Source organism: Dreissena polymorpha, chromosome 6 (genome assembly GCF_020536995.1).
Source record: "Dreissena polymorpha isolate Duluth1 chromosome 6, UMN_Dpol_1.0, whole genome shotgun sequence".
Lineage (NCBI taxonomy): Eukaryota > Metazoa > Mollusca > Bivalvia > Myida > Dreissenidae > Dreissena > Dreissena polymorpha.
In genome coordinates, this window is record NC_068360.1 from 88,729,202 (window position 1) to 88,754,663 (window position 25,462).

At 36.8% G+C, this 25,462-nt stretch overlaps 1 long non-coding RNA gene across 3 annotated transcripts in view; it reads right to left on the reverse strand.

Annotated features, from left to right (window-relative positions):
- LOC127833481 (uncharacterized) overlaps positions 1 to 15,175 on the reverse strand; it is an 80,197-nt gene extending 65,022 nt beyond the window's left edge. For 2 of the 3 annotated variants that reach the window (XR_008027437.1, XR_008027441.1), the window contains exon 1: positions 14,936 to 15,175. This is a non-coding gene — a long non-coding RNA (uncharacterized LOC127833481). Of the gene's footprint in view, positions 1 to 2,966; positions 3,033 to 14,935 lie in introns of those variants that run through there. The other variant, XR_008027440.1, reaches the window with a different exon arrangement.
- Between the last annotated feature and the right edge of the window lie 10,287 nt (positions 15,176 to 25,462).

The following is a 25,462-nucleotide window of genomic DNA, read 5'->3' on the forward strand; positions in this document are numbered from 1 at the left end:
TTTAGTTCTCTATATTCTCTCATTGTTCAGTTCTCTCAATGATCGCATCTTAATTTCTCTCAATAATCGCGCATAAGTTCTCTATGTTCTCTCATTGTTCAGTTCTCTCAATGATCGGGTCGTAATTTTTTCTCAATAATCGCGCATAAATTCTCTATGTTCTCTCATTGGTCTGTTCTCTCAGTGGTCGCGTATAAGTTTTCTTTGTTCTTTTTCGTGGTAAGTTCTCTCAATGATGCGTATAAGTTCTCTTAAGTTCTCTCAGTGTTTATTCTCCTTAATGATCACGTCTTAAGTTCTCTCAGTTATCGTGTATAAGTGCGCTAAGTTCTCTCAGTGTTAAGTTCTCTCATTGCCCTCGTTTTAAATTTGTCTCTGTGATCGCCTGTTAAGTTCTGTCAGTGATCGCATCCTAATTTCTCTCAATTATCGCGTATAAGTTCTCTATGTTCTCTCATTGTTCAGTTTCTCTCAATGATTCGCGTCTTAATTTCTCTCAATAATCGCGCATAAGTTCTCTATGTTCTGTATTTGTTCAGTTCTCTCAGTGGTCGCGTATAGATTTTCTTTGTTGTCCTTCGTGTTAAGTTCTCTCAATGATCGCGTATAAGTTCTCTAAGTTCTCTCAGTGTTTAGTTCTCTTAATAATCGCGTCTTAAGTTCTCTCAGTTATCGTGTATAAGTTGGTAAAGTTCTCTCAGTGTTAAGTTCCCTCATTGACGGCCGTTTTAATTTGTCTCTGTGATCGCTAATTAAGTTCTGTCAGTGGTCGCGTCCTTATTTCTCACAATAATCGCGTATAAGTTCTCTATATTCTCTCATTGTTCAGTTCTCTCAATGATCGCATCTTAATTTCTCTCAAAAAATTGCGTATAAGTTCTCTATGTTCTCTCATTGTTCAGTTCTCTCAATGATCGTGTCTTAATTTTTCTCAATAATCGCGCATAAATTCTCTATGTTCTCTCATTGTTTTATTCTCTCAGTGGTGGCGTATAAGTTTTCTTTGTTCTGTTCGTGGTAAGTTCTCTCAATGATCGCGTATAAGTTCTCGTAAGTTCTCTCAGTGTTTAGTTCTCTTAATGATCGCGTCTTAAGTTCTCTCAGTTATCGTGTATAAGTGCGCTAAGTTCTCTCAGTGTTAAGTTTCTCTCATTGCCCGCGTTTTAATTTGTCGCTGTGATCGCCTGTTAAGTTCTGTCAGTGGTCGCGTCCTTATTTCTCACAATAATCGCATATAAGTTCTCTATATTCTCTCATTGTTCAGTTCTCTCAATGATCGCGTCTTAATTTCTCTCAATAATTGCGTATAAGTTCTCTATGTTCTCATTGTTCAGTTCTCTCAATGATCGTGTTTTAATTTTTCTCAATAATCGCGCATAAATTCTCTATGTTCTCTCATTGTTTTGTTCTCTCAGTGGTCGCATATAAGTTTTCTTTGTTCTTTTCGTGGTAAGTTCTCTCAATGATCGCGTATAAGTTCTCTTAAGTTCTCTCAGTGTTTAGTTCTCTTAATAATCGCGTCTTAAGTTCTCTCAGTTATCGTGTATAAGTTCGTAAAGTTCTCTCAGTGTTAAGTTCCCTCATTGACGGCGTTTTAATTTGTCTCTGTGATCGGCGTGTTAAGTTCTGGTCAGTGGTCGCGTCCTTATTTCTCACAATAATCGTGTATAAGTTCTCTATATTCTCTCATTGTTCAGTTCTCTCAATGATCGTGACTTAATTTCTCTCAATAATCGCGCATGAGTTCTCTATGTTCTCTCATTGTTCAGTTCTCTCAGTGGTGGCGTATAAGTTTTCTTTGTTCTCTTCGTGTTCAGTTATCTCAATGATCGCGTATAAGTTCTCTAAGTTCTCTCAGTTTTTAGTTCTCTTAATGATCGCGTCTTAAGTTCTCTCAGTCATCGTGTATAAGTGCGCTAAGTTCTCTCAGTGTTAGGTTCTCTTATTGACCGTGTGTTAATTTGTCTCTGTAATCGCCTGTTAAGTTCTAACTAAGTTCCAACCTAATTTCTCTCAATAATCGCGTATTAGTTCTCTATATTCTCTCATTGTTCAGTTCTCTCAATGATCGCATCTTAATTTCTCAATAATCGCGCAGATGTTCTCTCATTGTTCAGTTCTCTCAATGATCGTGTCTTAATTTTTCTCAATAATCGCGCATAAATTCTCTATGTTCTCTCATTGTTCTGTTCTCTCAGTGGTCACGTATAAGTTTTCTTTGTTCTTTTCGTGGTAAGTTATCTCAATGATCGCGTTAAAGTTCTCTTCAGTTTTCTAAGTGTTAAGTTCTCTTAATGATCGCGTCTTAAGTTCTCTCAGTTATCGTGTATAAGTGCGCTAAGTTCTCTCAGTGTTAAGTTCTCTCATTGCCCGCGTTTTAATTTGTCTCTGTGATCGTCTGTTAATTTCTGTCTGTGGTTGCGTCCTTATTTCTCACAATAATCGCGTATAAGTTCTCTATATTCTCTCATTGTTCAGTTCTCTCAATGATCGCGTCTTTATTTCTCTCAATAATCGCGCATAAGTTCTCTATGTTCTCTCATTGTTCAGTTCTCTCAGTGGTGGCGTATAAGTTGTCTTCGTGTTAAGTTATCTCAATGATCGCGTATAAATTCTCTAAGTTCTCTCAGTTTTTAGTTTTCTTAATGATCGCGTCTTAAGTTGTCTCAGTTATCGTGTATAAGTGCGCTAAGTTCTCTCAGTGGTAGGTTCTCTCATTGACTGTGTGTTAATTTGTCTCTGTAATCGCGTGTTAAGTTCTAACTAAGTTCCAACCTAATTTCTCTCAATAATTGCGTATTAGTTCTCTATATTCTCTCATTGTTCAGTTCTCTCAATGATCGCGTATTAATTTCTCTAAGTAATCGTGTATAAGTGCGCTAAGTTCTCTCAGTGTTAAGTTCTCTCATTGACCATGTGTTAATTTGTCTCTGTAATGGAGTGTTAAGTTCTTACCAAGTTCTTACCTAATTTCTCTCAAAAATCGCGTATAAGTTCTTTAAGTTCTCTCAGTGTTAAGTTCTCTCAATGATCGCGTCTTAAGTTCTCTCAGTTATCGCGTATAAGTGCTCTATGTTCTCTCAGTGTTAAGTTCTCTCAGTGATCGCATCTAAATTTTTCTTATTGATCGCGTATATGTTCTTATTTTTCTATCAATGTGAAGTTGGAAACACGATTGACCCCTTAACAGCCAAATACCTCCCGAAATACACCCTGAAATGCACCCAAATGCAACCCAAATTCGCTCAAAATACCCAAATACTCATAATTTTGGCAGGTTAGGGTTAGAGTTAGGGTTAGGTTAGGGTAAGGTTAGGGTATTTTGAGAGTATATTGGGTACTTTGAGCATATTTGGGGGGGGTCTAAGGTTTTCTCAGTTATCATGTATAAGTGCTCTAAGTTCTATCAGTGTTAAATTCTCTCAACAATAGCGTCTTAATTTTTCTCATTGATAACATCTTATTTTCTCTCAGTAATTGCATATAAGTTCTCTCAGTTCTCTCAGTGTTTATTTCTCTCAATGATCGCGTCTTAAGTTCTCTCAGTTATCATGTATAAGTTCGCTAAGTTCTCTCAGTGTTTAGTTCTCTCATTGTCAGCGTTTTAATTTGTCTCTGAGATCGCGTGTTAAGTTCTGTCAGTGGTCGCGTCCAAATTTCTCACAATAATCGCATATAAGTTCTCTATATTCTCTTATTGTTCAGTTCTCTCAATGATCGCGTCTTAATTTCTCTCAATAATCGCGCATAAGTCCTCTATGTTCTGTAATTGTTCAGTTCTCTCAGTGGTCGCGTATAGGTTTTCTTTGTTGTCTTCGTGTTAAGTTCTCTCAATGATCGCGTATAAGTTCTCTAAGTTCTCTCAGTGTTTAGTTCTCTTAATAATCTCGTCTTAAGTTCTCTCAGTTATCGTGTATAAGTTCGTAAAGTTCTCTCAGTGTTAAGTTCCCACATTGACGGCGTTTTAATTTGTCTCTGTGATCGCGTGTTAAGTTCTGTCAGTGGTCGCGTCCTTATTTCTCACAATAATCGCGTATAAGTTCTCTATATTCTCTCATTGTTCAGTTCTCTCAATGATCGCGTCTTAATTTCTCTCAATAATCGCGCATAAGTTCTCTATGTTCTCTCATTGTTCAGTTCTTTCAATGATCGTGTCTTAATTTTTCTCAATAATCGCGCATAAATTCTCTATGTTCTCTAATTGTTCTGTTCTCTCAGTGGTCGCGTATAAGTTTTCTTTGTTCTTTTTGTGGTAAGTTCTCTCAATGATCGTGTATAAGTTCTCTGAATGTTTAGTTTTTTTAACGATTGCGTCTTCAGTTCTCTCAGTTATCGTGTATAAGTGCCCTAAGTTCTCTCAGTGTTAAGTTCTCTCATTGCCCGCGTTTTAATTTGTCTCTGTGATCGCCTGTTAAGTTCTGTCAGTGGTCGCGTCCTTATTTCTCACAATAATCGCGTATAAGTTCTCTATATTCTCTCATTGTTCAGTTCTCTCAATGATCGCGTCTTAATTTCTCTCAATAATTGCGTATAAGTTCTCTATGTTCTCTCATTGTTCAGTTCTCTCAATGATCGTGTCTTAATTTCTCTCAATAATCGCGCATAAGTTCTCTATGTTCTGTAATTGTTCAGTTCTCTCAGTGGTCGTGTATAGGTTTTCTTTGTTGTCTTCGTGTTAAGTTCTCTCAATGATCGCGTATAAGTTCTCTAAGTTCTCTCAGTGTTTAGTTCTCTTCATAATCGCGTCTTAAGTTCTCTCAGTTATCGTGTATAAGTTCGTAAAATTGTCTCAGTGTTATGTTCCCTCATTGACGGCGTTTTAATTTGTCTCTGTGATCGCGTGTTAAGTTCTGTCAGTGGTCGCGTCATTTCTCACAATAATCGCGTATAAGTTCTCTATATTCTCTCATTGTTCAGTTCTCTCAATGATCGCGTCTTAATTTCTCTCAATAATTGCGTATAAGTTCTCTATGTTCTCTCATTGTTCAGTTCTCTCAATGATCGTTTCTAAATTTTTCTCAATAATCGCGCATAAATTCTCTATGTTCTCTCATTGTTCTATTCTCTCAGTGGTCGCGTATAAGTTTTCTTTGTTCTTTTCGTGGTAAGTTCTCTCAATGATCGCGTATAAGTTCTCTCAGTGTTTAGTTGTCTTAATGATCGCGTCTTAAGTTCTCTCAGTTATCATGTATAAGTGCGCTTAGTTCTCTCAGTGTTAAGTTCTCTCATTGCCCGCGTTTTAATTTGTCTCTGTGATTGCCTGTTAAGTTCTGTCAGTGATCGCGTCCTAATTTCTCTCAATTATCGCGTATAAGTTCTCTATGTTCTCTCATTGTTCAGTTGTCTTAATGATAGCGTCTTAATTTCTCTCAATAATCGCGCATAAGTTCTCTTTGTTCTGTAATTGTTCAGTTCTCTCAGTGGTCGTGTATAGGTTTTCTTTGTTGTCTTTGTGTTAAGTTCTCTCAATGATCGCGTATAAGTTCTCTAAGTTCTCTCAGTGTTTAGTTCTCTTAATAATCGCGTCTTAAGTTCTCTCAGTTATCGTGTATAAGTTCGTAAAATTGTCTCAGTGTTAAGTTCCCTCATTGACGGCGTTTTAATTTGTCTCTGTGATCGCGTGTTAAGTTCTGTCAGTGGTCGCGTCCTTATTTCTCACAATAATCGCGTATAAGTTCTCTATATTCTCTCATTGTTCAGTTCTCTCAATGATCGCATCTTAATTTCTCTCAATAATCGCGTGTAAGTTCTCTATGTTCTCTCATTGTTCAGTTCTCTCAATGAACGTGTCTTAATTTTTCTCAATAATCGCGCATAAATTCTCTATGTTCTCTCATTGTTCTATTCTCTCAGTGGTTGCGTATAAGTTTTCTTTGTTCTTTTCGTGGTAAGTTCTCTCAATGATCGCGTATAAGTTCTCTTAAGTTCTCTCAGTGTTTAGTTCTCTTAATGATCGCGTCTTAAGTTCTCTCAGTTATCGTGTATAAGTGCGCTAAGTTCTCTCAGTGTTAAGTTCTCTCATTGCCCGCGTTTTAATTTGTCTCTGTGATCGCCTGTTAAGTTCTGTCAGTGATCACGTCATAATTTCTATCAATTATCGTGTATAAGTTCTCTCTGTTCTCTCATTGTTCAGTTCTCTCAATGATTGCGTCTTAATTTCTCTCAATAATCGCGCATAAGTTCTTTATGTTCTGTAATTGTTGAGTTCTCAGTGAGGGCGTATAGGTTTTCTTTGTTGTCTTCGTGTTAAGTTCTCTCAATGATCGCGTATAAGTTCTCTAAATTCTCTCAGTGTTTAGTTCTCTTAATAATCGCGTCTTAAGTTCTCTCAGTTATCGTGTATAAGTTTGTAAAGTTCTCTCAGTGTTAACTTTCCTCATTGACGGCGTTTTAATTTGTCTCTGTGATCGCGTGTTAAGTTCTGTCAGTGGTCGCGTCCTTATTTCTCACAATAATCGCGTATAAGTTCTCTATATTTTCTCATTGTTCAGTTCTCTCAATGATCGCATCTTAATTTCTCTCAAAAATTGCGTATAAGTTCTCTATGTTCTCTCATTGTTCAGTTCTCTCAATGATCATGTCTTAATTTTTCTCAATAATCGCGCATAAATTCTCTATGTTCTCTCATTGTTCTATTCTCTCAGTGGTCGCGTATAAGTTTTCTTTGTTCTTTTCGTGGTAAGTTCTCTCAATGATCGCGTATAAGTTCTCTATATTCTCTCATTGTTCAGTTCTCTCAATGATCGCGTCTTAATTTCTCTCAATAATCGCGTGTAAGTTCTCTATGTTCTCTCATTGTTCAGTTCTCTCAATGAACGTGTCTTAATTTTTCTCAATAATCGCGCATAAATTCTCTATGTTCTCTCATTGTTCTATTCTCTCAGTGGTCGCGTATAAGTTTTCTTTGTTCTTTTCGTGGTAAGTTCTCTCAATGATCGCGTATAAGTTCTCTTAAGTTTTCTCAGTGTTTAGTTCTCTTAATGATCGCGTCTTAAGTTCTCTCAGTTATCGTGTATAAGTGCGCTAAGTTCTCTCAGTGCTAAGTTCTCTCATTGCCCGCATTTTAATTTGTCTCTGTGATCACCTGTTAAGTTCTGTCAGTGATCGCGTCCTAATTTCTCTCAATTATCGCGTATAAGTTCTCTATATTCTCTCATTGTTCAGTTCTCTCAATGATCGCGTCTTAATTTCTCTCAATAATCGCGCATAAGTTCTCTATGTTCTGTAATTGTTGAGTTCCTAGTCAGGGCGTATAGGTTTTCTTTGTTGTCTTTGTGTTAATTTTTCTCAATGATCGCATATAAGTTCTCTAAGTTCTCTCAGTGTTTAGTTCTCTTAATAATCGCGTCTTAAGTTCTCTCAGTTATCGTGTATAAGTTTGTAAAGTTCTCTCAGTGTTAAGTTCCCTCGTTTACGGCGTTTTAATTTGTCCTTGTGATCGCGTGTTAAGTTCTGTCAGTGGTCGCATCCTTATTTCTCACAATAATCGCATATAAGTTCTCTATATTCTCTCATTGTTCAGTTCTCTCAATGATCGCATCTTAATTTCTCTCAAAAATTGCGTATAAGTTCTCTATGTTCTCTCATTGTTCAGTTCTCTCAATGATCGTGTCTTAATTTTTCTCAATAATCGCGCATAAATTCTCTATGTTCTCTCATTGTTCTGTTCTCTCAGTGGTCGCGTATAAGTTTTCTTTATTCTTTTTGTGGTAAGTTCTCTCAATGATCGCGTATAAGTTCTCTTAAGTTCTCTCAGTGTTTAGTTCTCTTAATGATCGCGTCTTAAGTTCTCTCAGTTATCATGTATAAGTTCGCTAAGTTCTCTCAGTGTTTAGTTCTCTCATTGTCAGCGTTTTAATTTGTCTCTGAGATCGCGTGTTAAGTTCTGTCAGTGGTCGCGTCCAAATTTCTCACAATAATCGCATATAAGTTCTCTATATTCTCTAATTGTTCAGTTCTCTCAATGATCCCGTCTTAATTTCTCTCAATAATTGCGTATAAGTTCTCTATGTTCTCTCATTGTTCAGTTCTCTCAATGATAGTGTCTTAATTTTTCTCAATAATCGCGCATTAATTCTCTATGTTCTCTCATTGTTCTATTCTCTCAGTGGTCGCGTATAAGTTTTCTTTGTTCTTTTCGTGGTAAGTTCTCTCAATGATTGCGTATAAGTTCTCTTAAGTTCTCTCAGTGTTTAGTTCTCTTAATGATCGCGTCTTAAGTTCTCTCAGTTATCGTGTATAAGTGCGCTAAGTTCTCTCAGTGTTAAGTTCTCTCATTGCCCACGTTTTAATTTGTCTCTGTGATCGCCTGTTAAGTTCTGTCAGTGATCGCATCCTAATTTCTCTCAATTATCGCGTATAAGTTCTCTATGTTCTCTAATTGTTCAGTTCTCTCAATGATCCCGTCTTAATTTCTCTCAATAATCGCGCATAAGTTCTCTATGTTCTGTAATTGTTCAGTTCTCTCAGTGGTCGCGTATAGGTTTTCTTTGTTGTCTTCGTGTTAAGTTCTCTCAATGATCGCGTATAAGTTCTCTAAGTTCTCTCAGTGTTTAGTTCTCTTAATAAGCGTGTCTTAAGTTCTCTCAGTTATCGTGTATAAGTTCGTGAAGTTCTCTCAGTGTTAAGTTCCCTCATTGACGGTGTTTTAATTTGTCTCTGTGATCGCGTGTTAAGTTCTGTCAGTGGTCGCGTCCTTATTTCTCACAATAATCGCGTATAAGTTCTCTATATTCTCTCATTGTTCAGTTCTCTCAATGATCGCGTCTTAATTTCTCTCAATAATCGCGTATAAGTTCTCTATGTTCTCTCATTGTTCAGTTCTCTCAATGATCGTGTCTTAATTTTTCTCAATAATCGCGCATAAATTCTCTATGTTCTCTCATTGTTCTATTCTGTCAGTGGTCGCGTATAAGTTTTCTTTGTTCTTTTCGTGGTAAGTTCTCTCAATGATCGCGTATAAGTTCTCTTAAGTTCTCTCAGTGTTTAGTTCTCTTAATGATCGCGTTTTAAGTTCTCTCAGTTATGGTGTATAAGTGCGCAAAGTTCTCTCAGTGTTAAGTTCTCTCATTGCCCGCGTTTTAATTTGTCTCTGTGATCGCCTGTTAAGTTCTGTCAGTGATCGCGTCCTAATTTCTCTTAATTATCGCGTATAAGTTCTCTATGTTCTCTCATTGTTCAGTTCTCTCAATGATCGCGTCTTAATTTCTCTCAATAATCGTGCATAAGTTATCTATGTTCTCATTGTTCAGTTCTTTCAATGATCGTGTCTTAATTTTTCTCAATAATCGCGCATAAATTCTCTATGTTCTCTCATTGTTCTGTTCTCTCAGTGGTTGCGTATAAGTTTTCTTTGTTCTTTTTGTGGTAAGTTCTCTCAATGATCGCGTATAAGTTCTCTTAAGTTCTCTCAGTGTTTAGTTCTCTTAATGATCGCGTCTTAAGTTCTCTCAGTTATAGTGTATAAGTTTGTAAAGTTCTCTCAGTGTTAAGTTCCCTCATTGACGGCGTTTTAATTTGTCTCTGTGATCCCGTGTTAAGTTCTGTCAGTGGTCGCGTCCTTATTTCTCACAATAATCGCGTATAAGTTCTCTATATTCTCTCATTGTTCTGTTCTCTCAATGATCGCATCTTAATTTCTCTCAAAAATTGCGTATAAGTTCTCTATGTTTTGTAATTGTTCTGTTCTCTCAGTGGTCGCGTATAAGTTTTCTTTGTTCTTTTCGTGGTAAGTTCTCTCAATGATCCCGTATAAGTCCTCTTTAAGTTCTCTCAGTGTTTAGTTCTGTTAATGATCGCGTCTTAAGTTCTCTCAGTTATCCTGTATAAGTGCGCTATGTTCTCGTAGTGTTAAGTACTCTCAATGACCGCTTTTTAATTTGTCTCTGTGATCACGTGTTAAGTTCTGTCAGTGGTCGCGTCCTTATTTCTCACAATAATCGCGTATAAGTTCTCTATATTCTCTCATTGTTCAGTTCTCTCAATGATCGCATCTTAATTTCTCTCAAAAATTGCGTATAAGTTCTCTATGTTCTCTCATTGTTCAGTTCTCTCAATGATCGTGTCTTAATTTTTCTCAATAATCGCGCATAAATTCTCTATGTTCTCTCATTGTTCTATTCTCTCAGTGGTCGCGTATAAGTTTTCTTTGTTCCTTTCGTGGTAAGTTCTCTCAATGATCGCGTATAAGTTCTCTTAAGTTCTCTCAGTGTTTAGTTCTCTTAATGATCGCGTTTTAAGTTCTCTCAGTTATGGTGTATAAGTGCGCTAAGTTCTCTCAGTGTTAAGTTCTCTCATTGCCCGCGTTTTAATTTGTCTCTGTGATCGCCTGTTAAGTTCTGTCAGTGATCGCGTCCTAATTTCTCTCAATTATCGCGTATAAGTTCTCTATGTTCTCTCATTGTTCAGTTCTCTCAATGATCGCGTCTTAATTTCTCTCAATAATCGCGCATAAGTTCTCTATGTTCTCATTGTTCAGTTCTTTCAATGATCGTGTCTTAATTTTTCTCAATAATCGCGCGTAAATTCTCTATGTTCTCTCATTGTTCTGTTCTCTCAGTGGTCGCGTATAAGTTTTCTTTGTTCTTTTTGTGGTAAGTTCTCTCAATGATCGCGTATAAGTTCTCTTAAGTTCTCTCAGTGTTTAGTTCTCTTAATGATCGCGTCTTAAGTTCTCTCAGTTATCGTGTATAAGTGCGCTAAGTTCTCTCAGTGTTAAGTTCTCTCATTGCCCGCGTTTTAATTTGTCTCTGTGATCGCCTGTTAAGTTCTGTCAGCGGTCGCGTCCTTATTTCTCACAATAGTCGCGTATAAGTTCTCTATATTCTCTCATTGTTCAGTTCTCTCAATGATCGCGTCTTAATTTCTCTCAATAATCGCGCATAAGTTCTCTATGTTCTGTATTTGTTCAGTTCTCTCAGTGGTCGCGTATAGCTTTTCTTTGTTGTCTTCGTGTTAAGTTCTCTCAATGATCGCGTATAAGTTCTCTAAGTTCTCTCAGTTTTTAGTTCTCTTAATGAGATCGCGTCTTAAGTTCTCTCAGTTATCGTGTATAAGTTTGCTAAGTTCTCTCAGTCATAGGTTCTCTCATTGACCGTGTGTTAATTTGTCTCTGTAATCGCGTGTTAAGTTCTAACTAAGTTCCAACCTAATTTCTCTCAATAATCGCGTTTTAGTTCTCTATATTCTCTCATTGTTCAGTTCTCTCAATGATCGCATCTTAATTTCTCTCAATAATCGCGCATAAGTTCTCTATGTTCTCTCATTGTTCAGTTCTCTCAATGATCGGGTCTTAATTTTTCTCAATAATCGCGCATAAATTCTCTATGTTCTCTCATTGTTCTGTTCTCTCAGTGGTCGCGTATAAGTTTTCTTTGTTCTTTTCGTGGTAAGTTCTCTCAATGATTGCGTATAAGTTCTCTTAAGTTCTCTCAGTGTTTAGTTCTCTTAATGATCACGTCTTAAGTTCTCTCAGTTATCGTGTATAAGTGCGCTAAGTTCTCTCAGTGTTAAGTTCTCTCATTGCCCGCGTTTTAATTTGTCTCTGTGATCGCATGTTAAGTTCTGTCAGTGATCGCATCCTAATTTCTCTCAATTATCGCGTATAAGTTCTCTATGTTCTCTCATTGTTCAGTTCTCTCAATGATCGCGTCTTAATTTCTCTCAATAATCGCGCATAAGTTCTCTATGTTCTGTATTTGTTCAGTTCTCTCAGTGGTCGCGTATAGATTTTCTTTGTTGTCTTCGTGTTAAGTTCTCTCAATGATCGCGTATAAGTTCTCTAAGTTCTCTCAGTGTTTAGTTCTCTTAATAATCGCGTCTTAAGTTCTCTCAGTTATCGTGTATAAGTTGGTAAAGTTCTCTCAGAGTTAAGTTCCCTCATTGACGGCGTTTTAATTTGTCTCTGTGATCGCTAATTAAGTTCTGTCAGTGGTCGCGTCCTTATTTCTCACAATAATCGCGTATAAGTTCTCTTTATTCTCTCATTGTTCAGTTCTCTCAATGATCGCATCTTAATTTCTCTCAAAAATTGCGTATAAGTTCTCTATGTTCTCTCATTGTTCAGTTCTCTCAATGATCGTGTCTTAATTTTTCTCAATAATCGCGCATAAATTCTCTATGTTCTCTCATTGTTTTATTCTCTCAGTGGTCGCGTATAAGTTTTCTTTGTTCTTTTCGTGGTAAGTTCTCTCAATGATCGCGTATAAGTTCTCTTAAGTTCTCTCAGTGTTTAGTTCTCTTAATGATCGCGTCTTAAGTTCTCTCAGTTATCGTGTATAAGTGCGCTAAGTTCTCTCAGTGTTAAGTTCTCTCATTGCCCGCGTTTTAATTTGTCTCTGTGATCGCCTGTTAAGTTCTGTCAGTGGTCGCGTCCTTATTTCTCACAATAATCGCATATAAGTTCTCTATATTCTCTCATTGTTCAGTTCTCTCAATGATCGCGTCTTAATTTCTCTCAATAATTGCGTATAAGTTCTCTATGTTCTCATTGTTCAGTTCTCTCAATGATCGTGTTTTAATTTTTCTCAATAATCGCGCATAAATTCTCTATGTTCTCTCATTGTTTTGTTCTCTCAGTGGTCGCATATAAGTTTTCTTTGTTCTTTTCGTGGTAAGTTCTCTCAATGATCGCGTATAAGTTCTCTTAAGTTCTCTCAGTGTTTAGTTCTCTTAATAATCGCGTCTTAAGTTCTCTCAGTTATCGTGTATAAGTTCGTAAAGTTCTCTCAGTGTTAAGTTCCCTCATTGACGGCGTTTTAATTTGTCTCTGTGATCGCGTGTTAAGTTCTGTCAGTGGTCCCGTCCTTATTTCTCACAATAATCGTGTATAAGTTCTCTATATTCTCTCATTGTTCAGTTCTCTCAATGATCGTGACTTAATTTCTCTCAATAATCGCGCATGAGTTCTCTATGTTCTCTCATTGTTCAGTTCTCTCAGTGGTGGCGTATAAGTTTTCTTTGTTCTCTTCGTGTTCAGTTATCTCAATGATCGCGTATAAGTTCTCTAAGTTCTCTCAGTTTTTAGTTCTCTTAATGATCGCGTCTTAAGTTCTCTCAGTCATCGTGTATAAGTGCGCTAAGTTCTCTCAGTGTTAGGTTCTCTTATTGACCGTGTGTTAATTTGTCTCTGTAATCGCCTGTTAAGTTCTAACTAAGTTCCAACCTAATTTCTCTCAATAATCGCGTATTAGTTCTCTATATTCTCTCATTGTTCAGTTCTCTCAATGATCGCATCTTAATTTCTCAATAATCGCGCAGAAGTTCTCTATGTTCTCTCATTGTTCAGTTCTCTCAATGATCGTGTCTTAATTTTTCTCAATAATCGCGCATAAATTCTCTATGTTCTCTCATTGTTCTGTTCTCTCAGTGGTCACGTATAAGTTTTCTTTGTTCTTTTCGTGGTAAGTTATCTCAATGATCGCGTTAAAGTTCTCTTCAGTTTTCTAAGTGTTAAGTTCTCTTAATGATCGCGTCTTAAGTTCTCTCAGTTATCTTGTATAAGTGCGCTAAGTTCTCTCAGTGTTAAGTTCTCTCATTGCCCGCGTTTTAATTTGTCTCTGTGATCGTCTGTTAATTTCTGTCTGTGGTTGCGTCCTTATTTCTCACAATAATCGCGTATAAGTTCTCTATATTCTCTCATTGTTCAGTTCTCTCAATGATCGCGTCTTTATTTCTCTCAATAATCGCGCATAAGTTCTCTATGTTCTCTCATTGTTCTGTTCTCTCAGTGGTCGCGTATAAGTTTTCTTTGTTCTTTTCGTGGTAAGTTCTCTCAATGATCGCGTATAAGTTCTCTTAAGTTCTCTTAAGTTCTCTCAGTGTTTAGTTCTCTTAATGATCGCGTCTTAAGTTCTCTCAGTTATCGTGTATTAGTGCGCTAAGTTCTCTCAGTGTTAAGTTCTCTCATTGCCCGCGTTTTAATTTGTCTCTGTGATCGCCTGTTAAGTTCTGTCAGTGGTCGCGTCCTTATTTCTCACAATAATTGCGTATAAGTTCTCTATATTCTCTCATTGTTCAGTTCTCTCAATGATCGCGTCTTAATTTCTCTCAATAATTGCGCATAAGTTCTCTATGTTCTCTCATTGTTCAGTTCTCTCAATGATCGTGTCTTAATTTTTCTCAATAATCGCGCATAAATTCTCATTGTTCTGTTCTCTCAGTGGTCGCGTATAAGTTTTCTTTGTTCTTTTCGTGGTAAGTTCTCTCAATGATCCCGTATAAGTTTTCTTTAAGTTCTCTCAGTGTTTAGTTCTCTTAATGATCGCGTCTTAAGTCTCTCAGTTATCGTGTATAAATGCCAAAGTTCTCTCAGTGTTAAGTTCACTCTTTGCATGCGTTTTAATTTGTCTCTCTGATCGCCTGTTAAGTTCTGTCAGTGGTCGCGTCCTTATTTCTCACAATAATCGCGTATAAGTTCTCTATATTCTCTCATTGTTCAGTTCTCTCAATGATCGCGTCTTAATTTCTCTCAATAATCGCGCATAAGTTCTCTATGTTCTCTCATTGTTCAGTTCTCTCAGTGGTGGCGTATAAGTTTTCTTTGTTCTCTTCGTGTTAAGTTATCTCAATGATCGCGTATAAGTTCTCTAAGTTCTCTCAGTTTTTAGTTCTCTTAATGATCGCGTCTTAAGTTCTCTCAGTTATCGTGTATAAGTGCGCTAAGTTCTCTCAGTGTTAGGTTCTCTCATTGACCGTGTGTTAATTTGTCTCTGTAATCGCGTGTTAAGTTCTAACTACGTTCCAACCTAATTTCTCTCAATAATCGCGTATAAGTTCTCTATATTCTCTCATTGTTCAGTTCTCTCAATGATCGCGCATTAATTTCTCTCAGTAATCGTGTATAAGTGCGCTTAGTTCTCTCAGTGTTAAGTTCTCTCGTTGACCATGTGTTAATTTGTCTCTGTAATGGCGTGTTAAGTTCTTACCAAGTTCTTACCTAATTTCTCTCAAAAATCGCGTATAAGTTCTTTAAGTTCTCTCAGTGTTAAGTTCTCTCAATGATCGCGTCTTAAGTTCTCTCAGTTATCGCGTATAAGTGCTCTATGTTCTCTCAGTGTTAAGTTCTCTCAGTGATCGCATCTAAATTTTTCTTATTGATCGCGTATATGTTCTTATTTTTCTATCAATGTGAAGTTGGAAACACGATTGACCCCTTAACAGCCAAATACCTCCCGAAATACACCCTGAAATGCACCCAAATTCGCTAAAAATACCCAAATACTCATAATTTTGGCAGGTTAGGGTTAGAGTTAGGGTTAGGTTAGGGTAAGGTTAGGGTATTTTGAGAGTATATTAGGTACTTTGAAACATATTTGGGGGGGTCTAAGGTTTTCTCAGTTATCGCGTATAAGTGCTCTAAGTTCTATCAATGTTAAATTCTCTCAACAATAGCGTCTTAATTTTTCTCATTGATAGCATCTTATTTTCTCTCAGTAATTGCGTATAAGTTCTCTCAGTTCTCTCAGTGTTTAGTTCTCTCAATGATCGCGTCTTAAGTTCTCTCAGTTATCATGTATAAGTTTGCTAAGTTCTCTCCGTGTTTAGTTCTCTCATTGTCAGCGTTTTAATTTGTCTCTGAGATCGCGTGTTAAGTTCTGTCAGTGGTCGCGTCCAAATTTCTCACAATAATCGCGTATAAGTTCTCTATATTCTCTTATTGTTCAGTTCTCTCAATGATCGCGTCTTAATTTCTCTCAATAATCGCGTATAATTTCTCTATGTTCTCTCATTGTTCAGTTCTCTCAATGATAGTGTCTTAATTTTTCTCAATAATCGCGCATTAATTCTCTATGTTCTCTCATTGTTCTATTCTCTCAGTGGTCGCGTATAAGTTTTCTTTGTTCTTTTCGTGGTAAGTTCTCTCAATGATTGCGTATAAGTTCTCTTAAGTTCTCTCAGTGTTTAGTTCTCTTAATGATCGCGTCTTAAGTTCTCTCAGTTATCGTGTATAAGTGCGCTAAGTTCTTTCAGTGTTAAGTTCTCTCATTGCCCACGTTTTAATTTGTCTCTGTGATTGCCTGTTAAGTTCTGTCAGTGATCGCATCCTAATTTCTCTCAATTATCGCGTATAAGTTCTCTATGTTCTCTAATTGTTCAGTTTTCTCAATGATCCCGTCTTAATTTCTCTCAATAATCGCGCATAAGTTCTCTATGTTCTGTAATTGTTCAGTTCTCTCAGTGGTCGCGTATAGGTTTTCTTTGTTGTCTTCGTGTTAAGTTATCTCAATGATCGCGTATAAGTTCTCTAAGTTCTGTCATTGTTTAGTTCTCTTAATAAGCGCGTCTTAAGTTCTCTCAGTTATCGTGTATAAGTTCGTAAAGTTCTCTCAGTGTTAAGTTCCCTCATTGACAGCGTTTTAATTTGTCTCTGTGATCGCGTGTTAAGTTCTGTCAGTGGTCGCGTCCTTATTTCTCACAATAATCGTGTATAAGTTCTCTATATTCTCTCATTGTTCAGTTTTCTCAATGATCGTGTCTTAATTTCTCTCAATAATCGCGCATAAGTTCTCTATGTTCTCTCATTGTTCAGTTCTCTCAGTGGTGGCGTATAAGTTTTCTTTGTTCTCTTCGTGTTAAGTTATCTCAATGATCGCGTATAAGTTCTCTAAGTTCTCTCAGTTTTTAGTTCTCTTAATGATCGCGTCTTAAGTTCTCTCAGTTATCGTGTATAAGTGCGCTAAGTTCTCTCAGTGTTAGGTTCTCTCATTGACCGTGTGTTAATTTGTCTCTGTTATCGCGTGTTAAGTTCTAACTAAGTTCCAACCTAATTTCTCTCAATAATCGCGTATAAGTTCTCTATATTCTCTCATTGTTCAGTTCTCTCAATGATCGCTTATTAATTTGTCTCTGTGATCACGTGTTAAGTTTTGTCAATGGTCGCATCCTAATTTCTCTCAATAATCTGGTATAAGTTCTCTATGTTTTCTCATTGTTCAGTTCTCTCAATGATCGCGTCATAATTTCTCTCAATAATCGCGTATAAGTTCTCTATGTTCTCACATTGTTCAGTTCTCTCAATTATCGTGTCTTAATTTCTCTCAATAATCGCGCATAAGTTCTCTATGTTCTGTAATTGTTCAGTTCTCTCAGTGGTCGCGTATAGGTTTTCATTGTTGTCTTCGTGTTAAGTTCTTTCAATGATTGCGTATATGTTCTCTAAGTTCTCTCAGTGTTTAGTTCTCTTAATAAGCGCGTCTTAAGTTCTCTCAGTTATCGTGTATAAGTTCGTAAAGTTCTCTCAGTGTTAAGTTACCTCATTGACGGTGTTTTGATTTGTCTCTGTGATCGCATGTTAAGTTCTGTCAGTGGTCGCGTCCTTATTTCTCACAATATTCGCGTATAAGTTCTCTGTATTCTCTCATTGTTCAGTTCTCTCAATGATCGTGTCTTAATTTCTCTCGATAATCGCGTATAAGTTCTCTATGTTCTCTCATTGTTCAGTTCTCTCAATGATCGTGTCTTAATTTTTCTCAATAATTGCGCATAAATTCTCTATGTTCTCTCATTGTTCTATTCTCTCAGTGGTCGCGTATAAGTTTTCTTTGTTCTTTTCGTGGTAAGTTCTCTCAATGATCGTGTATAAGTTCTCTTAAGTTCTCTCAGTGTTTAGTTCTCTTAATGATCGCGTCTTAAGTTCTCTCAGTTATCGTGTATAAATGTGCTAAGTTCTCACATTGTTCAGTTCTCTCAATTATCGTGTCTTAATTTCTCTCAATAATCGCGCATAAGTTCTCTATGTTCTGTAATTGTTCAGTTCTCTCAGTGGTCGCGTATAGGTTTTCATTGTTGTCTTCGTGTTAAGTTCTTTCAATGATTGCGTATATGTTCTCTAAGTTCTCTCAGTGTTTAGTTCTCTTAATAAGCGCGTCTTAAGTTCTCTCAGTTATCGTGTATAAGTTCGTAAAGTTCTCTCAGTGTTAAGTTACCTCATTGACGGTGTTTTGATTTGTCTCTGTGATCGCATGTTAAGTTCTGTCAGTGGTCGCGTCCTTATTTCTCACAATATTCGCGTATAAGTTCTCTGTATTCTCTCATTGTTCAGTTCTCTCAATGATCGTGTCTTAATTTCTCTCGATAATCGCGTATAAGTTCTCTATGTTCTCTCATTGTTCAGTTCTCTCAATGATCGTGTCTTAATTTTTCTCAATAATTGCGCATAAATTCTCTATGTTCTCTCATTGTTCTATTCTCTCAGTGGTCGCGTATAAGTTTTCTTTGTTCTTTTCGTGGTAAGTTCTCTCAATGATCGTGTATAAGTTCTCTTAAGTTCTCTCAGTGTTTAGTTCTCTTAATGATCGCGTCTTAAGTTCTCTCAGTTATCGTGTATAAATGTGCTAAGTTCTCTCAGTGTTAAGTTCTCTCATTGCCCACGTTTTAATTTGTCTCTGTGATCGCCTGTTAAGTTTTGTCAGTGATCGCGTCCTAATTTCTCTCAATAATCGCGTATAAGTTCTCTATGTTCTCTCATTGTTCAGTTCTCTCAATGATCGCGTCTTAATTTCTCTCAATAATTGCGCATAAGTTCTGTATGTTCTGTAATTGTTCAGTTCTCTCAGTGGTCGCGTATAAGTTTTCTTTGTTGTCTTTGTGTTAAGTTCTCTCAATGATCCCGTATAAGTTCTCTCAGTGTTTAGTTCTCTTAATAATCGCGTCTTAAGTTCTCTCAGTTATCGTGTATAAGTTCGTAAAGTTCTCTCAGTGTTAAGTTCCCTCATTGACAGCGTTTTAATTTGTCTCTGTGATCGCGTGTTAAGTTCTGTCAGTAGTCGCGTCCTTATTTCTCACAATAATCGCGTATAAGTTCTCTATGTTCTCTCACTGTTCAGTTCTCTCAATGATCGCGTCTTAATTTCTCTCAATAATCGCGCATAAATTCTCTATGTTCTCTCATTGTTCTGTTTTCTCAGTGGTCGCATATAAGTTTTCTTTGTTCATTTCGTGGTAAGTTCTCTCAATGATCGCGTATATGTTCTCTAAGTTCTCTCAGTTTTTAGTTCTCTTAATGAGATCGCGTCTTAAGTTCTCTCAGTTATCGTGTATAAGTTTGCTAAGTTCTCTCAGTCATAGGTTCTCTCATTTACCGTGTGTTAATTTGTCTCTGTAATCGCGTGTTAAGTTCTAACTAAGTTCCAACCTAATTTCTCTCAATAATCGCGTATTAGTTCTCTATATTCTCTCATTGTTCAGTTCTCTCAATGATCGCATCTTAATTTCTCTCAATAATCGCGCATAAGTTCTCTATGTTCTCATATTGTTCAGTTCTCTCAATGATCGTGTCTTAATTTTTCTCAATAATCGCGCATAAATTCTCATTGTTCTGTTCTCTCAGTGGTCGCGTATAAGTTTTTTTTGTTCTTTTCGTGGTAAGTTCTCTCAATGATCCCGTATAAGTTCTCTTTAAGTTCTCTCAGTGTTTAGTTCTCTTAATGATCGCGTCTTAAGTTTCTCAGTTATCGTGTATAAATGCGCAAAGTTCTCTCAGTGTTAAGTTCACTCATTGCCCACGTTTTAATTTGTCTCTGTGATCGCCTGTTAAGTTCTGTCAGTGGTCGCGTCCTTATTTCTCACAATAATCGCGTATAAGTTCTCTATATTCTCTCATTGTTCAGTTCTCTCAATGATCGCGTCTTAATTTCTCTCAATAATCGCGCATAAGTTCTCTATGTTCTCTCATTGTTCAGTTCTCTCAGTGGTGGCGTATAAGTTTTCTTTGTTCTCTTCGTGTTAAGTTATCTCAATGATCGCGTATAAGTTCTCTAAGTTCTCTCAGTTTTTAGTTCTCTTAATGATCGCGTCTTAAGTTCTCTCAGTTATCGTGTATAAGTGCGCTAAGTTCTCTCAGTGTTAGGTTCTCTCATTGACCGTGTGTTAATTTGTCTCTGTAATCGCGTGTTAAGTTCTAACTAAGTTCCAACCTAATTTCTCTCAATTATCGCGTATAAGTTCTCTATATTCTCTCATTGTTCAGTTCTCTCAATGATCGCGTATTAATTTCTCTCAGTAATCGTGTATAAGTGCGCTAAGTTCTCTCAGTGTTAAGTTCTCTCATTGACCATGTGTTAATTTGTCTCTGTAATGGCGTGTTAAGTTCTTACCAAGTTCTTACCTAATTTCTCTCAAAAATCGCGTATAAGTTCTTTAAGTTCTCTCAGTGTTAAGTTCTCTCAATGATCGCGTCTTAAGTTCTCTCAGTTATCGCGTATAAGTGCTCTATGTTCTCTCAGTGTTAAGTTCTCTCAGTGATCGCATCTAAATTTTTCTTATTGATCGCGTATATGTTCTTATTTTTCTATCAATGTGAAGTTGGAAACACGATTGACCCCTTAACAGCCAAATACCTCCCGAAATACACCCTGAAATGCACCCAAATTCGCTCAAAATACCCAAATACTCATAATTTTGGCAGGTTAGGGTTAGAGTTAGGGTTAGGTTAGGGTAAGGTTAGGGTATTTTGAGAGTATATTGGGTACTTTGAGCATATTTGGGGGAGGGGTCTAAGGTTTTTTCAGTTATCGCGTATAAGTGCTCTAAGTTCTATCAATGTTAAATTCTCTTAACAATAGCGTCTTAATTTTTCTCATTGATAGCATCTTATTTTCTCTCAGTAATTGCGTATAAGTTCTCTCAGTTCTCTCAGTGTTTAGTTCTCTCAATGATCGCGTCTTAAGTTCTCTCAGTTATCATGTATAAGTTCGCTAAGTTCTCTCCGTGTTTAGTTCTCTCATTGTCAGCGTTTTAATTTGTCTCTGAGATCGCGTGTTAAGTTCTGTCAGTGGTCGCGTCCAAATTTCTCACAATAATCGCGTATAAGTTCTCTATATTCTCTTATTGTTCAGTTCTCTCAATGATCGCCTCTTAATTTCTCTCAATAATCGCGTATAAGTTCTCTATGTTCTCTCATTGTTCAGTTCTCTCAATGATAATGTCTTAATTTTTCTCAATAATCGCGCATTAATTCTCTATGTTCTCTCATTGTTCTATTCTCTCAGTGGTCGCGTATAAGTTTTCTTTGTTGTTTTCGTGGTAAGTTCTCTCAATGATTGCGTATAAGTTCTCTTAAAATCTCTCAGTGTTTAGTTCTCTTAATGATCGCATCTTAAGTTCTCTCAGTTATCGTGTATAAGTGCGCTAAGTTCTCTCAGTGTTAAGTTCTCTCATTGCCCACGTTTTAATTTGTCTCTGTGATCGCCTGTTAAGTTCTGTCAGTGATCGCATCCTAATTTCTCTCAATTATCGCGTATAAGTTCTCTATGTTCTCTAATTGTTCAGTTCTCTCAATGATTCCGTCTTAATTTCTCTCAATAATCGCGCATAAGTTCATTATGTTCTGTAATTGTTCAGTTCTCTCAGTGGTCGCGTATAGGTTTTCTTTGTTGTCTTCGTGTTAAGTTCTCTCAATGATCGCGTATAAGTTCTCTAAGTTCTTTCAGTGTTTAGTTCTCTTAATAAGCGCGTCTTAAGTTCTCTCAGTTATCGTGTATAAGTTCGTAAAGTTCTCTCAGTGTTAAGTTCCCTCATTGACGGTGTTTTAATTTGTCTCTGTGATTGCGTGTTAAGTTCTGTCAGTGGTCGCGTCCTTATTTCTCACAATCATCGCGTATAAGTTCTCTATATTCTCGTATTGTTCAGTTCTCTCAATGATCGCGTCTTAATTTCTCTCAATAATCGCGTATAAGTTCTCTATGTTCTCTCATTGTTCAGTTCTCTCAATGATCGCGTCTAAATTTCTCTCAATAATTGCGCATAAGTTCTCTATGTTCTGTAATTGTTCAGTTCTCTCAATTGTCGCATATAAGTTTTCTTTGTTGTCTTCGTGCTCTCTCAATGATCACATATAAGTTCTCTAAGTTCTCTCAGTGTTTTGTACTCTTAATAATCGCGTCTTAAGTTCTCTCAGTTATCTTGTATACGTTCGTAAAGTTCTCTCAGTGTTAAGTTCCCTCATAGACGGCATTTTAATTTGTCTCTGTGATCGCGTGTTAAGTTCTAAGTTCCTACCTAATTTCTCTCAATAATCGCGTATAAGTTCTCTATCTTTTCTCAATGTTCAGTTCTCTCAATGATTGCGTCTTAATTTCTCTCAATAATCGCGCATAAGTTCTCTATGTTCACTCATTGTTCAGTTATCTCAGTGCTCGCGTATAAGTTTTCTTTGTTCTCTTCTTTTTTAGTTATCTCAATGATCGCGTATAAGTTCTCTAAATTCTCACAGTGTTTAGTTCTCTTAATGACCGCCTCTTAAGTTCTCTCAGTTTTCGTGTATAAGTGCGTTAAGTTCTCTCAGTGTTAAGTTCTCTCATTGACCATGTGTTAATTTGTCTGTGTAATCTTGTGTTATGCTCTAACTAAGCTCTAACCTAATTTCTCTCAATATTCGCGTATAAGTTCTATGTTCTCTCATTGTTCAGTTTTCTCAAATATCGCGTCTTAATTTCTTTCAATAATCGCATATACGTTCACTATGTTCTCTAATTGTTCAGTTCTCTCAGTGGTCCCGTGTAAGTTTTGTTTGCTCTGTCATTGTTACGTTCTCTCATTGATCTCGTATAAGTTCTCTAAGTTCTCTCGGTGTATAGTTCTCTCAATGATCGCGTCTCAAGTTCTCTCAGTTATAATGTATAAGTGCGCAAAGTTCTCTCAGTGTCAAGTTTTCTCATTGCCCGCGTTTTAATTTGTCTCTGTGATCGCCTGTTAAGTTCTGTCAGTGGTCGCGTCCTTATTTCTCACAATAATCCCGTATAAGTTCTCTATATTCTCTCATTGTTCAGTTCTCTCAATGATCGTGTCTTAATTTCTCTCAATAATCGCGCATAAGTTCTCTATGTTCTCTCATTGTTCAGTTCTCTCAATGATCGTGTCTTAATTTTTCTCAATAATCGCGCATAAATTCTGTATGTTCTCTTATTGTTCTATTCTCTGGTGGTCGCGTATAAGTTTTCTTTGTTCTTTTCGTAGTAAGTTCTCTCAATGATCGCGTATAAGTTCTCTTAAGTTCTCTCAGTGTTTAGTTCTCTTAATGATCGCGTCTTAAGTTCTCTTAGTTATCGTGTAAACGTGCGCAAAGTTCTCTCAGTGTTAAGTTCTCTCATTGCCCGCGTTTTAATTTGTCTCTGTGATCCCCTGTTAAGTTCTGTCAGTGATCGCATCCTAATTTCTCTCAATTATCGCGTATAAGTCAGGCTTTTTCCGCCCCATGCCACGGGTCCGAAATTCGGCCCCATTCCCAATGCAAATCTGGTAGTTCTCTCATTGTCAGCGTTTTAATTTGTCTCTGAGATCGCGTGTTAAGTTCTGTCAGTGGTCGCGTCCAAATTTCTCACAATAATCCCGTATAAGTTCTCTATATTCTCTTATTGTTCAGTTCACTCAATGATCGCGTCTTAATTCCTCTCAATAATCGCGTATAAGTTCTCTATGTTCTCTCATTGTTCAGTTCTCACAATGATCGTTTCTTAATTTCTCTCAATAATCGCGCATAATTTCTCTATGTTCTGTAATTGTTCAGTTCTCTCAGTGGTCACGTATAGGTTTTCTTTGTTGTCTTCGTGTTAAGTTCTCTCAATGATCGCGTATATGTTCTCTAAGTTCTCTCAGTGTTTTGTTCTCTTAATAAGCCCGTCTAAAGTTCTCTCAGTTGTCGTGTATAAGTTCGTAAAGTTCTCTCAGTGTTAAGTTACCTCATTGACGGTGTTTTAATTTGTCTCTGTGATCGCGTGTTAAGTTCTGTCAGTGGTCGCGTCCTTATTTCCACGTTTTAATTTGTCTCTGTGATCGCCTGTTGAGTTCTGTCAGTGATCGCATCCTAATTTCTCTCAATTATCGCGTATAAGTTCTCTATGTTCTCTCATTGTTCAGTTCTCTCAATGATCGTGTCTTAATTTCTCTCAATAATCACGCATAAGTTCTCTATGTTCTGTAATTGTTCAGTTCTCTCAGTGGTCGCGTATAGGTTTTCTTTGTTGTCTTCGTGTTAAGTTCTCTCAGTGTTTAGTTCTCTTAATAAGCGGGTCTTAAGTTCTCTCAGTTATTGTGTATAAGTTCGTAAAGTTCTCTCAGTGTTAACTTCCCTCATTGACGGTGTTTTAATTTGTCTCTGTGATCGCGTGTTAAGTTCTGTCAGTGGTCGCGTCCTTATTTCTCACAATAATCGCGCATAAATTCTCTAAGTTCTCTCAATGATTGCGTATAAGTTCTCTAAGTTCTCTCAGTGTTTAGTTCTCTTAATAATCGCGGCTTAAGTTCTCTCAGTTATCGTGTATAAGTGCGCTAAGTTCTCTCAATGTTAAGTTCCCTCATAGACGGTGTTTTAATTTGTCTCTGTGATCGCGTGTTAAGTTCTAAATAAGTTCCTACCCAATTTCTCTCAATAATCGCGTATAAGTTCTCTATCTTCTCTCAATGTTCAGTTCTCTCAATGATTGCGTCTTAATTTCTCTCAATAATCGCGCATTGCCTAATGATCATCTCTTAAGTTCTCTCAGTTTTCGTGTATAAGTGCGCTAAGTTCTCTCAGTGTTAAGTTCTCTCATTGACCATGTGTTAATATGCCTCTGTAATCGTGTGTTATGTTCTAACTAAGTTCCAACCTTATTTTTCTCAATAATCGCGTATAAGTTCTCTATCTTCTCTCAATGTTCAGTTCTCTCAATGATTGCGTCTTAATTTCTCTCAATAATCGCGCATAAGTTTTCTATGTTCACTCATTGTTCAGTTACCTCAGTGCTCGTGTATAAGTTTTCTTTGATCTCTGCGTGTTAAGTTATCTCAATGATCGCGTATAAGTTCTCTTAGTTCTCACAGTGTTTAGTTCTCTTAATGATCGCCTCTTAAGTTCTCTCAGTTTTCGTGTATAAGTGCGCTAAGTTCTCTCAGTGTTTAGTTCTCTCATTGACCATGTGTTAATATGTCTCTGTAATCGTGTGTTATGTTCTAACTAAGTTCCAACCTAATTTCTCTCAATAATCGCGTATAAGTTCTCTATCTTCTCTCAATGTTCAGTTCTCTCAATGATTGCGTCTTAATTTCTCTCAATAATTGCGCATAAGTTCTCTATGTTCACTCATTGTTCAGTTATCCCAGTGCTTGCGTATAAGTTTTTTTTGTTCTCTTTGTGTTAAGTGATCTCAATGATCGCGTATAAGTTCTCTATATTCTCTCATTGTTCAGTTCTCTTAATGATCGCGTATTAAAATCTCTCAGTTTTAGTGTATAAGTGCGCTTAGTTCTCTCATTGTTAAGTTCTCTCATTGACCATGTGTTAATATGTCTCTGTAATCGTGTGTTATGTTCTAACTAAGTTCTAACCTAATTTCTCTCAAATATCGCGTATAAATTCTCTATGTTCTCTCATTGTTCAGTTCTCTCAATGATCGTGTCTTAATTTCTTTCAATAATCGTGTAAATGTTCACTAAGTTCTCTACTTGTTCAGTTTTCTCAGTGGTCGCGTGTAAGTTTTCTTTGTTC